Source organism: Myxocyprinus asiaticus, chromosome 1 (genome assembly GCF_019703515.2).
Source record: "Myxocyprinus asiaticus isolate MX2 ecotype Aquarium Trade chromosome 1, UBuf_Myxa_2, whole genome shotgun sequence".
Lineage (NCBI taxonomy): Eukaryota > Metazoa > Chordata > Actinopteri > Cypriniformes > Catostomidae > Myxocyprinus > Myxocyprinus asiaticus.
The window spans coordinates 31650071-31663792 of NC_059344.1; positions in this window are offsets into that span (position 1 = coordinate 31650071).

Sequence of the window (13722 nt, forward strand, 5' to 3'; positions counted from 1 at the left end):
TTCCTCAGTATTTTAAAATATGTGCAGGACACATTTTCTCATGTGCTTTCACACTTTGAGAGAGACACAGTTTTATAGAGGCACAAAAAGAAAGCGAAATAGACCAGGGTTTTTCATGGTGGGGGGTTGGGGGGAGCTGTTATTTTTGGTGATTGGGACACAAGTGGGTGGGGCTTTAAAAGCAGGTCAACAAAGTGGCCAGGTGCAGTAGGCAGGGTGTGAAAGCTTGGGGGACAAAAAGTTAAGCACCTCTTCAACACCACCAGTATATACACTGTAGTGCCAACCAAGCTATCTTCTGAAAGACAGGACAGTGGGTGAGAGGAAATCCCCCCTTGATGAGCACTTGATCCCACAGTACTGAAAAAGTTTATATAAAAAAACCTTTTCACAACTGTTTTATGAGCAGCTTTCAGTAATGCAGATAAATCTATATAACAGATGAGACTGTAAATGTGAGGCTTTTCGATGATGGAAATGTCTTTAAATGTCTTTTGTCTGTCCTTTGTTCTCACCTACATTTAGACTTTTTGTCTCCGAACAATTCTACAAATGCCCCTGGAGGACATATTATTGTTCTCTGAAGAAGATTTCATGTAACTATTACCCCATTCTATGTGACTCACATATACATACACACCTGTCAATGCACAATTGTAGAAAGCCCAGATTGAGACAAAGGATGTCACCTCCGGATCAGGTCCTATAGGAGACACACAATGAAGAAAAGAAGTCCAACCCAGCCAAGCCCTGAGGGTCTCATTAGCATGACACAGATGTGATCAGGTTAGCACACCCAATCTGGCCATTGTATCAGTCCCACTGCATGACATCATAAGAGGAAAATAAGTCTTAAACTGAAAATCCTTTTCTTATCTCATTAATGATTTTAATGTTTTTATTTTTTATTTTAAAGGAATATTCCAGGTTCAATCAATAGCATTTGTGACATAATGTTGTTTACCACAAAAAATAATTTTGATTCATCCATCCTTATATATATATATATATACACACACATACATATACACTACCGGTCAAAAGTTTTGAAACACTTGACTGAAATGTTTCTCATGATCTTAAAAATCTTTTGACCTGAAGGTGTATGCTTAAATGTTTGAAATTAGTTTTGTAGACAAAAATATAATTGTGTCACCATATTAATTTATTCCATTATAAAACTAAAATGTAATTAAAAAAAAAAAGTTTTTGAAATTGATGACTTGGACCAAATAATAAAGAAAAGCAGCCAATAAGTGCCCAACATAGATGGGAACTCCTTCAATACTGTTTAAAAATCATCCCAGGGTGATACCTCAAGAAGTTGGTTGAGAAAATGTCAAGAGTACATGTCTGCAAATTCTAGGCGAAGGGTGACTACTTTGAAGATGCTAAAATATAACACAGTTTTGATTTATTTTGGATTTTGTTTAGTCACAACATAATTCCCATAGTTCCATTTATGTTATTCCATAGTTTTGATGACTTTACTATTATTCTAAAATGTAAAAAAAAAAAAATTATAATAAAGAATGAGTGTTTCAAAACTTTTGGCCGGTAATGTGTGTGTGTGTGTGTGTGTGTGTGTGTGTATATATATATATATATATATATATATATATATATATATATATATATAAATTGAGGTTACAGTGAGGCTCTTACAATAGAATGTGGCCAATTTTTGGAGGTTTTAAAGGCAGAAATGTGAAACTTAGAATTTGATAAAAGCGACCCCATTAATAAGTTATAGTACATTTTTGTAGCAATCAATATTAGGCCACAAATGCTGTTGATTGAGCTTGTATTTAACCCAGAATATTCCTAATACAAGCAAAAACTTGATCAGTTAATATTGTTTTGGTTGTCTGGATTTGAATGACTACGTATATGAGAAAGTACAGGTTTTCTTTGCAATTTACTGTAACATCTTTTTCTACCCTTGTGCAAACAAAAGCAGAAGATATTCTCGTCGCTGTCATGTCTTGAACTGAAACTCTTGTGGACCTCTGTCATGCTTTTAACATCTAATCCCCCATCTGTTGACTTCACAGAGTGCTGCTACCTTGTTATCTGCCTCTCCCTGTTGTCCACTTTGCAAAGAGCTAGGGAGCTTCCCAAGGTCCATCTAACAAGAGACTGCTGACTGTTCTGCCACTGCAATCCTCTCTCTCTCTCTCTCTCTCTCTCTCTCTCTCTCTCTCTCTCTCTCTCTCTCTCACTCTTTTATCTATTTCTAAGATAGTAACACATTTCAGAGACTCTTGGACAAACTCCATCACCATGTTGCCAATTCAAATTATGAAGCTCAGATAAGGTTAACTATTCTTTGATGATATTAAGGAGTGAGTCTGACACTTGTGCAGGAGAAGATAGCTCATTGTTACAGCCCACATCCCCTTGCTCACATTTCTTCAGGTACTTCTCTTAACGATATTCACAACCTAAAAGGAACTCAGTGGGTAGGTGTATGAGGGAGAGATAGATCAATGTCTTCTTGTTTTGATGGTGTTATTTAGTTAATGTACAGTACATTCAAAGTGGAATGTTTTGTTGGTCTTTGATTATATTGTGCTCTGTAATGCTAGCCCAGTGTTCAAATCCAAAGAGGTATTCAACTAGTGATTCAGTAAATATACATCTATTTACAAAACCTATTCTCTCAACAAATACCTTAGTTCAAGCACAAAACTTGACTTGAGCCTTAAAGTCCCTCTTGGTCTAGTTCATTAAATAAGTGTATATTATCTATACACAACACATAGTAAAAATGAAAATAAATGAGGGATATCCATGACATTATAATTGTTGCCACAGGTGTTTTAAATGTTACAAATGTATAAACATTTTTAAATATAACATTTGTCAGCCAAAACAATGTGGTTTTATATTTTTGTACATTACCTTTTTTATTTGTTTATCTGTTTCATTAATTGTTTGGTGTCTAATAAGTTTTTACCATTTAAATTTAGCTGAAAAGCCTATTTAAGGGCAGGTTCTTTTTGTGACAACTTACCACATATAGCAATCAACTTGTATTCAATGAACTGTATCTTTTTTTCCAGGGCAAGGACAATGGAAATGTTCAAACTTTTTTGTAATGAAGACATAAAGACATAAAGCTAATTATTTAAACAATAAATACATGTATTTGTGAATTATATTGATAAATAAATATGATAAATATAAATATTTATAAATTAAAAATATTTAGAAATGTATTAATAATATTATATAAAATATTTATAAAATAATTTATAAATACATTTATTGATTAATAAATAAACCTAGTCTGAGAACTACTAAATGAAGTAAAAACTGTGACAACTAGCCCTGTGTCCCCTACAGAGCTTTGTGTTGGACAACCAGATGTCTTTTATCTTATGACCTCCTGTTGTGTGATTTAATCTGTTATTATAACAATAATAAGACATAATAAGACAATTTTTCTCAGGGAAGAATGTAATTATTTGGTGTGCCTTCACAGGTTGAAGGAAAATGGATTATTGAATACTGTATGCTTACTTTCTGAAGTACCTTTAAAATCTCCAGTTACAGTACTTAAACCATGGATGTAATATCTTTTCTGATCTATAACTGCCTGTTTGAAAAATTACCTTGAACTCTGCTTGAACACTTTAAGAAAGCATGGCCTGCCACCCTGAACTAATCTCTAATGAACACTGCTGGAATACAAGCAGGCACACTGTGTCTAATGCTGAGGTCTTAAAGAGGTTTTGTCCCCTTCTGTGAGGTGATGGTGTTTCTGGGAATACAAAATGCTACGCTGTCTCTGTACTTCCCTGTCAATGCTACTCCTTTATTCAACTCACGTAAAGCTCACATTTCCCTCTCTCTTTCCTTCTCTCACAGAAGAAAGCTTTTAAGTCTGTGTACAGTCTGCCAATGGCACTAAAAGTGATGAGCATGCCATAACCTGTTGCTTTTAGTAATTACATTCCATTTGCATTATTTATACAGTAAAATACTTTCAGTTGCTTTTTAAAGCATTATGTTAACAAGAGGAAAGAGTCACAGCAGTCACAGTCCTCTACCACAATAAAGAATTGATCTGAGCATGATGGGTGGCTTTTAACCTTCAATTTTAAAGGCTCCTCTAATGCACTCACAGAGAAAAGTGGCACTCCCCGCATGCACTTGTGTTAATGGTGCTGTGACAGAGGCCTGGGTGGACAGTCTGAAATTTGCGTCACTGACTGTCTAGAACCTACATGGTGTGAAAATCTCTCTCGTGCACTCTCTCAAACCCACACACACACACACACACAAACTGACTGCACACACTCATACACCCACAAACTCAAATTACTAAACAGCATGAGGTGGAATGACTGGTTGCCATCACAAGCATAGAGAATAGGAAATGGGTTCAAAGGTTAATTCAGGTCACTAGATCCCACAATGAGTCAAAACAAGTATAGGTAAACATCACAGGCATTGTGTGTAAACCACATTTGATGGATTAGCTTCCATGAATGGCACACTTGCTGTTCTCATAAAAAAGGAGGATGAATTTCACAAGGGTGTAGCCAGTGTCATCTTTCAACACATCTTTACCAAAGTCAAACAAGTATCAGAGTACATAAGAACAAAGAGATGAGGATTACAAACTTAAAATTAGACCATTCACATTGACACACCACTGCTGATGCAGGTATTCATGCAGACGGACATGAAAGGAAAACATTAGTATAGTTTTGAGCAATGTCAGTGCGTACGGATGTAATCTATGGATCTGAATAAGTCCATAATAAAGCAATAAGCCAAGAGAGGCCGTGTGCTACAATGATTTTACGACTTGAAGCTTAGTACCTACAATCCCATTATCCAGGGTAAAATCACTGTAACGCACGGACTTGACTGGCTTTTGGCATTTTATAAAATGCCGGCAAAAGCAATTGGTTGAAAGACACCAATTTTCAATAAACAGTTACATATCTCATGAATAACAAAAGGAATAAACAATTCTTCTACCATTAATGTGGTTCATTATCCTAACTCTAGGAATTTGCAGTTGCCAAGCAACCAAGCAACTTGGTGCATTATTATATGCGCTTACAGGTGTATATTCACAGTAATTTTACAGTGGTTTTGAACGTGGCTAGTTCAATCAGAATTCTGAACTATCCATTTTACAACATTGAATGGCAATATCCACACAATACAACATCATTTGTGAAAAAAAAAAAAAAAACTGATATCCTTAGCACATGTTTTTCCTTCTAGATAAATTTTGTTCAGCATACGCAGAGAGGCGCAGAGCAATTAGTGAGCCTGTGTCTGCGAATGTGAAATCTAGAGTATCCACAGGGATGGAGGATAACAATTAAAGAATGTCTGCCAGAGTCAAGCACCCCCTCTCAGCCTTTTTTCCCATTAATTGGGATGTAGGGAGGCCGAGGGTGGGCAGGTTCGAGAGGCTTCATGTGAATGACAGACCCACTCAGGGGCCTCTTCAGAATCCATCCAGAGCAGATGAGTTTCTGACAAAATGTGATCAATAGCATACGGTAACAGCTGAGGAGTGACACCCTTCCCCATGCACATACACAAGGTTTCTTGTTCATTGTTGCAGCAATCAGCCATCGGTGTTTGTTTGAAGAGTGATAAGAATGTCATAATTTGCTACAGAATGAGAATGTAATTAATGTAAATTTTATTGCTAAAAAAATATATGATAGTAAATATAGATCAGGAGACTAAACAGATTTCTCAGCTGTTCAGTGTGTCAGTTTTGTCTCTAAAATTGTTGACACAATTGATGAACTTCAGTAAGCGTATAGAGTTTTAGGATTAATGTGGATAGATAGCATAGCTCAGATAATTTGGTTTTGTAAGAATTTGATGAGAAAAGTTTATATCAAAATCTATGTATTTTACATCTTAGTAAATAGTATGTAGGCTACCCAAAAAATAGTTTATGACATTGTTAAGATCTCTTCTGAAACTCTAGAGGAAAACACAACACTAGGAAACACATGTGAGATTACTAGGTTGTACAGATTTTTTTCAGAGAAAAATCTGAAAAGCAAAAAAAAAAAAAGAAAAAGAAAGAAAGACTCCATTAGCTGTCTATTTAATGTCCTTTCTATTTTAGAGAAACCTTTGAGATATTATTTTCCTACAAATCGTGTGTGTCACTAAGCACACATTTTAAAGTAATATGAAAGGACATGAATATAAGCCTTTTCTTCTGCTCTTTAATGTGGAGGAAGCAAAACAAACACTTGGGTTTCTTTGAAAAACTGCAACCCAACTATGGACAACAGGCAGAACAGAGGGTGAGAAAGGAAACTAAGAGCACCTGTTAAGAGGGCCAGGAGTGTCAGCAGCAGGCATGTGACTTAGTGCTAAATGAGTTCAGTGTCCATTGCCACCTCTCTGGACCTTGAACCAAGTGTTGGAGGTTAAAAAAGACTGCAGTGACTTTTCAGTTTTAAAATATTTAAAAAACCAGTAACATTTTATAATGAGGTTCCATTCGTTAACACTGATCAATGCATTAGGCATCATTAGGTTCATTCAGCCATCAAGTCTGTACTACTCTCAGCTCAGTCTAACACATTTTACCATGTTTAAATGCTGAATTCCACAGGTTTCCCAACAAATTCAGGTCAGAAAATGCCCTAAAAAGTCTGTAGATTCCATCTTGACCTGTGTATCATGAACTAACAATGAACAATATTTTTACAGCATTTATTAATCTTGATTTATAATATTTATACATTTACAATTAATTATTGTTAGTTAATTTTTGTGAATAATGCACTTAATAATGTTAGCATACTGTACACAACTTTTAATTTTGAAAATAAATTAAAAGGTTGTGATTAACATTCACCAAGATTAATATTTGCTGTAAAAGCATTGCTTGTTGTAAGTTCATGTTAACTTATGTAGTTCACTAAATCTTATTGTACAGTATTTGAAATCAGCATGCATTGATCTAGGATTTAGACTTGTAACCCCTTTCTATTTGCTTTGATGCAAATATACCAAGTCTCAATGTTCTGGTCATTTCTTGTGACCCTTTGTATTTAGCACACTTTCTGGAAGAAGCAGAGAAGAGACAGGAGCAGGCGGGCATGCCATGCCTATACACACCACTGTCTTCCCCTGTGGAACACAAAGGCTATCTGTCACTGCAGGCCTCTTCTGACTCACTCCTGCTAGATGCTTATTTCATGACCTTCCCAGAAAAATGAAAGAAAAAAATAAATATGCTTTTGACTCTGGTCCTCATTGCAACTTAAATCCCCCTCCAGGCAAAATTGACTTCACACAAGTACTTCCGTGCTTGGCGAATGACACAGGCTCACTAAAAACATCTCCTTCACTGGCAATGGATTGCTGTTGAGCTCTATTTCCTGTCAGAATGCACTCGAATAGAGGGTGAGATACCGACAGTGGAAGAAAAACAGAAATGTTTCAAACATGGAGTTATCAAAAGTGCTGAGCAGGGGTTGCAGTACACATCAAACGAACCCCAGGCTCTCTCTTATCATGCATACATCACACACACATCTTTTTCCTTACAACATTTAAAGGGATTAAGAGAAAGCAGTTTAACACACCTGGGTTTCTCCCAGAGAACAAGGCTTAATGTGGCCATGTAATACGCGGCATTGTTACAGGTTTTTGAGGAGTGCGCATGTGCATGAACAGACCGGATGACAAACGTCATATGATGGAACCCAACAATAAGTCAACACAGCGGAAAGACTTTAACATTTCTGGGAGTACAGTGGGAAAATCACATATAGGCTACTATAAAATATACCCATTTTTTACATACCAATTTAAAACAAACACACACACACACACACACACACACACACACACACACACACACACACACACACACAAACACACACACACACACCTTCACAAAGAGGAGCAAGCTACCTCAGAGCAGTCAGTTATTCTGATTAGCACTGAATGATTAACAAATTACCTCCACTTGGACCATGAACTCTATTGGGGCCTGATAGAGGAATCATTGATCATAACACTCAGCTGTTTCTACCAGACTGAACAAACCCAAAACCTCATAATCAGCTTTCAATGATCTTACACATAAGAGAGAGAAAATCATTAGCCAAATCAACAGAGATTAAGGCACTGTGTGTGTGTCCTTAGTCTTCTTTTCCAAGGATTTTAAATGGACATTCTTTTAATTCTCTAATTATTGGTCTGCTCCATGTTAATGTATCTCCAACAAGGCTGCAGCACTTAAGCAATTATAACTATGGTTGATGGCAATCTAAAAACAAATAGCAAATATAACTTGTTCAAATGGCTTAAATTAATGTGGAATTCAGTAACAGATTAATAAGAACACAGGATTCGACTTAATTCTATCATATTAATCCACTTCAAACTAAAACAATCATTGGTAATTCATAGCATCCTTCAAGGCCAGTCTTGTTAAAATGCAACCCCTTTAAAAAGATTCAATATATTACACCTTAGTGTTTCACGTTGTCCAAAACACATTTCCACTATGTGGTCATTCAGGGAACACCTAGACGTGTCTTTCTATTTATTTATTTTTATTAAAGACGTTTTGACACTCAGCCAAGTGGCTCTTTGAGTCACACCACACCATGTCATGATGCTTGCACGTTTGTGTCACTGTTTGAGTTTCTCTCCTGATGGTGTGAATCCAGATATTTGTGTAAATTGGGGCAAATCTCCCAAGGATGAAGACATGTATGGACATTGTAAATGAGTAAATAATGTTAACAAATGGAACCTTATTGTAAAGTGATACCAAGTTTTTTCTTCTTCAGTGAGCCACCTGCTTATAAGACTGTTGTTTATGGTGATGTATGCAATTTTTCCAGTGTTAAAAAACTTTCTTATATAACAGTTTAATGTGCAGCGACAACTTTAAATAAGCCATTTGCATGCTAATCCCTAGATGTTAATTAGTCTAGATGTTAGGTTTTAATTTTGTCTTCTATTACACCTTGAGATTCTCAGTCATCCAGGAAATCATAAATGTCGTACAGAAATTCATTCTGGAGCATCTAGATTTTTTTATATATTAAAGATGTTTCCAAAGAGTAACTGGGCATCAGAAGAAGAATATGATGTCATGAGGTATAATCAAGTAGCAGAACCACTTCTTAGATCATTCCTATCAGGGAATTATAGGTATACTAGAACTAATTTCTAGCTAAATTGGAACAAAATGAAGCAGTCCAAGAACTTATTTGGTGAAATCTGTATCCACAACCAGGAGTTTATATTAACAGGTTAGGATCATGTTTTTTTATATTTTTAATTTTTAAATTTGCAATTTAAAGATGATTGATAGGCTTTAGAAAAGAGTGGGGATTCAAAATAAAAAAATCAGTGAATCTTGCTTGACAGTAATCTTTTGCTCAAAGAGGTATTTACACATTGTCAAGGCTGCACTCATCACACAGTGGAGTTCTTATAGGCTCTAAGCTCTGTAGCAGATGTAACCCGATCCTTCCGACGGGTGAATATCCGCAAAGCCGCGGGTCAAGACGGCATTCCGGGCCGCGTCATCAGAGTGTGCGCAAACCAACTGGCTGGTGTTTCTATGGACATTTTCAACCTTTCCCTCTCTTTGTCTGTAGTCCCCACATGCTTTAAAACGTCCACCATTGTGCCTGTTCCAAAGCAATCCAAAATCACTTCCTTAAATGACTGGCATCCTGTTGCTCTGACCCCCATCATCAGCAATTGCTTTGAGAGACTAATCAGAGATTACATCTGCTCTGTGCTGCCTCCATCACTAGACCCATTGCAGTTTGCTTACCACAACAACCGCTCCACTGATGATGCCATTGCATCTACAATACACACTGCTCTCTCCCACCTGGAAAAAAAGAACACTTATATGAGAATGCTGTTTGTAGACTACAGCTCAGCATTCAACACCATAGTGCCCTCCAAGCTTGATGAGAAACTCTGGGCTCTGGGCTTAAACAGCTCGCTGTGCAGCTGGACCCTGGACTTCCAGTCAAGCAGATGCCAGGTGGTTAGAATGGGCAGCAACATCTCCTCATCACTGACCCTCAAAACTGGAGCCCCGCAGGGCTGTGTTCTCAGCCCACTCCTGTATTCCCTGTACACACATGACTGTGTGGCAACACATAGCTCCAATGCCATCATTAAGTTTGCTGATGATACGACGGTGGTAGGTCTGATCACTGACAATGATGAAACAGCCTACAGAGAGGAGGTGCACACTCTGACACACTGGTGTCAGGAGCACAACCTCTCCCTCAATGTCAGTAAGACAAAGGAGCTTGTGGTGGACTTCAGGAGAAGAGACAGAGAACACAGTCCCATCACCATCAATGGAGCACCAGTGGAGAGAGTCAGCAGCTTCAAGTTCCTGGGTGTCCACATCACTGAGGAACTCACATGTCCATCCACACTGAAGCCGTTGTGAAGAAGGCCCATCAGCGCCTCTTCTTCCTGAGATGGCTGAGGAAGTTTGGAATGAACCGCCACATCCTCACACGGTTTTTCACCTGCACTGTAGAGAGCATCCTGACTGGCTGCATCTCCGCCTGGTACGGCAATAGCACCGCCCACAACCGCAAAGCACTGCAAAGGGTGGTGCGAACTGCCAGACACATCATCGGAGGTGAGCTTCCCTCCCTCCAGGACATATCTACCAGGCGGTGTGAAAAAAGCTCGGAGGATCATCAGAGACTCCAGCCACCCGAGCCATGGGCTGTTCTCACTGCTACCATCAGGCAGGCGGTATCGCAGCATCAGGACCCGCACCAGCCGACTTCATGATAGCTTCTTCCCCCAAGCAATCAGACTTTTGAACTCTTGATCTACCACGATCAAAATACATCAGCATTGCACTTTATTACTCTTACTCTTATATCTCACACCGGACTGTCATAAATTATATTATTATTATATTATATTCTCTCTTAACAACTTACTATCAACCGACAGCCTGAATGTCAATACGGTACAGTACAACCTACTGTACATTCTATATATACTATATATACTTTTTTATTGTATAATGTGTATTCTATATTGGGTGTATTGTACACTGTACATTGTATGTTATTATTTGTATATTGTGTTATGTGTAATTATGTGTACATTCGATTTTAAATTGTGTTTTTAATCTGATGTTTGTTGTAAATTGGTATATGTCTCATCACTGTCACGACTACTGTGTTGCTCGGAACTGCACCCATGAATTTCACACACTATTGCACTTGTGTATATGGTTGTGTGACTATAAAAGTGATTTGATTTGATTTGAAGCCGGTGTTGCCCTGATAACATAGGTGTCAGGAGCCCTTTGCGTCACACGAGGCAGGGAGAGGTGAAGTGCTGTGCTCATGTGATTGCCGGCAATTTAAACAAATTACTAAAATGGAGATTATTGGTTGAGGCATTGGCAGGTTAATGAAGAATGTTAAGATACAGTATACGGCACAGGGTAATGACAAATGTAAATAGATTGAAAACTACACAAGCATGCACTAATGGAAAAAATGAACAACAGAATATCCAATATAGGTGTCCAGATGATCATATAATCATAAAATACACTCACAAATAATTCAGTTTTTTAATGCAGGTTAATTTTAAAGCTATTTTTAAATACTAGTAAGAAACTAGATTTCAAAAATGACAAACTAGGCATGACTCACCAATGTCAGAGTATAACAGCAAGTACTATACTGTATATATCAGGGACTAAAGATTTAACAAGACTAACGGATGAGACTCACTTGGAAACAATCAACATTTTTTATTGCTGAAATGACGTATAAAATACTATACAAAGGAGGTCTATAATACCTAGAGAAAGCTATCCATCAGCATTCCCATCCATCTCAGTGGCTAGTGCAGGCACCCCTGGAAGTACAGGATTTAAAATCTGCCATCTTTGCTCATAGCATGGGCACTCAGTTCTGGACACCATTGTTTTTGAGCCAATCATCAAAGTCCTAAAATACCATGGGATTTACTTTGGAGCAGCAGGAAAATTATGTAATGACTGTGCTGATTGGCTGATGGCACCACAAGAAGCACATGCACAGTCCCAAGCCCTTCATTCGTGACTACTTTGTCTAGTGAGTGAGCTGTGACATCAAAAACATTCCATTTCCATTTAAAAATAAATAAAACAATTAAATATTTGTAATAAAATATTTGCCAAAAGTATTCATTTAGTCAGAATACATGGCTACTTTTGAACAGTCATCAATGAAAGATGCTTTTTGGGTCCAGATGGTGTAATTGAAGCATCTACCAGCAGGGGCTAACCAGCCAAATTCTAACCTCATGAATTGTACACACAACAGGAAACAATTAATATAGGAACATGAAATATTAAATCATCAACAAGAGTTAAACATTTCAAAACAAAATTCAACATTAACCAAAAAAAAAAAACAAAAGCCTGAACAAAAAAATCTGTTACACTTACACCCCTCTCAAATACTGTTGGGAGAATCAAATACATTGTACATTAGACAATATAGTTCAGCAAAAATAGGCATCTGTAGTCTCAGTCTGAGGGCTCAATCTAACACTGCAAGTACACACACACATGCTCAGATACACAGGTGAGCTGCTATCATGTCTTCAGATCATTCCCCCAAGTCTTGAGAACATAGTTTGTTCGAATAAACACACACATCCCACACACTAACATTCACCATCCTTTACAATCACACAGTCAGACACAAGAAATCCTGACCAGCCCTAACATTTTGTTACTTCTGAGATTTCCTCTGAATGGTCACCTTCCCCCACTATCTCTCATAATATTCTGTGTGCCTCTCTCTCTTGTTCTTTTTCTCCCCCAGGACAGCAAGCCAGACCAAGATCTGAAAACACATTTTCGGCTCTGCTGAACAATCGACTGTGAGGGCGCAGAGATGCTTGTCCTTGCTGCTCTCTCTCTCTCGCTGCCTCTCCACCTTGGGTTCGGACAGTCCAATAAATCTATACAGCTCTGGCAGCATGCCGCTAACACATCAAGCATGCTTTTTAGACAACCCATTTTTGTATAGACTTTCTTTCTTCCGCTCATGCCAACTTCCTGTGGCTTCCTACAGACAGATTGCATGCTCAGCAAAGGACACTGAGTCCACAGCCGCTAGCACTAATGATCAATCTGGCCCACGGATGGGGCAACCACACATACCCACATCAATGTCGCTCAGTGGCCCTCACTAACAGCTCCATTTGCCCAAGAGATGTGTAGAAAAGCATAATTCCTGAACACACAATAAGTATGCACTCTATTTAGCAAATAAAAAGTCACACAATAACCAGGGCTGTCAATTGATAAACATGTTTATTTCTCTGAAGTAATTACTTGATGTGCCAAAGAAAATAATCGAATTAATTGCAATTAATTGCATATCAATATTTATTGAGAAAGGCCCACAAACAAAGATAATTTAGTATATATTAATTAAAATTATTCTGAATATAATATTTAATAAATATTATAATTCAGATAATTCAAATACATTAAATCATATACATACATTGCGGCATCAGACAAGTTAAGCATTTGTATATGTAAGGGGGTTCAGTGGAAAGGAGGAGGCGAGAACCGGCTTGACAACTTAAATAATAATTTAATAAACAACTTAAACAAACACACAACCAAAAACCACACAGTACAGCTGTCTGTCATACTCTCTCTCTCGAACTGTCGTC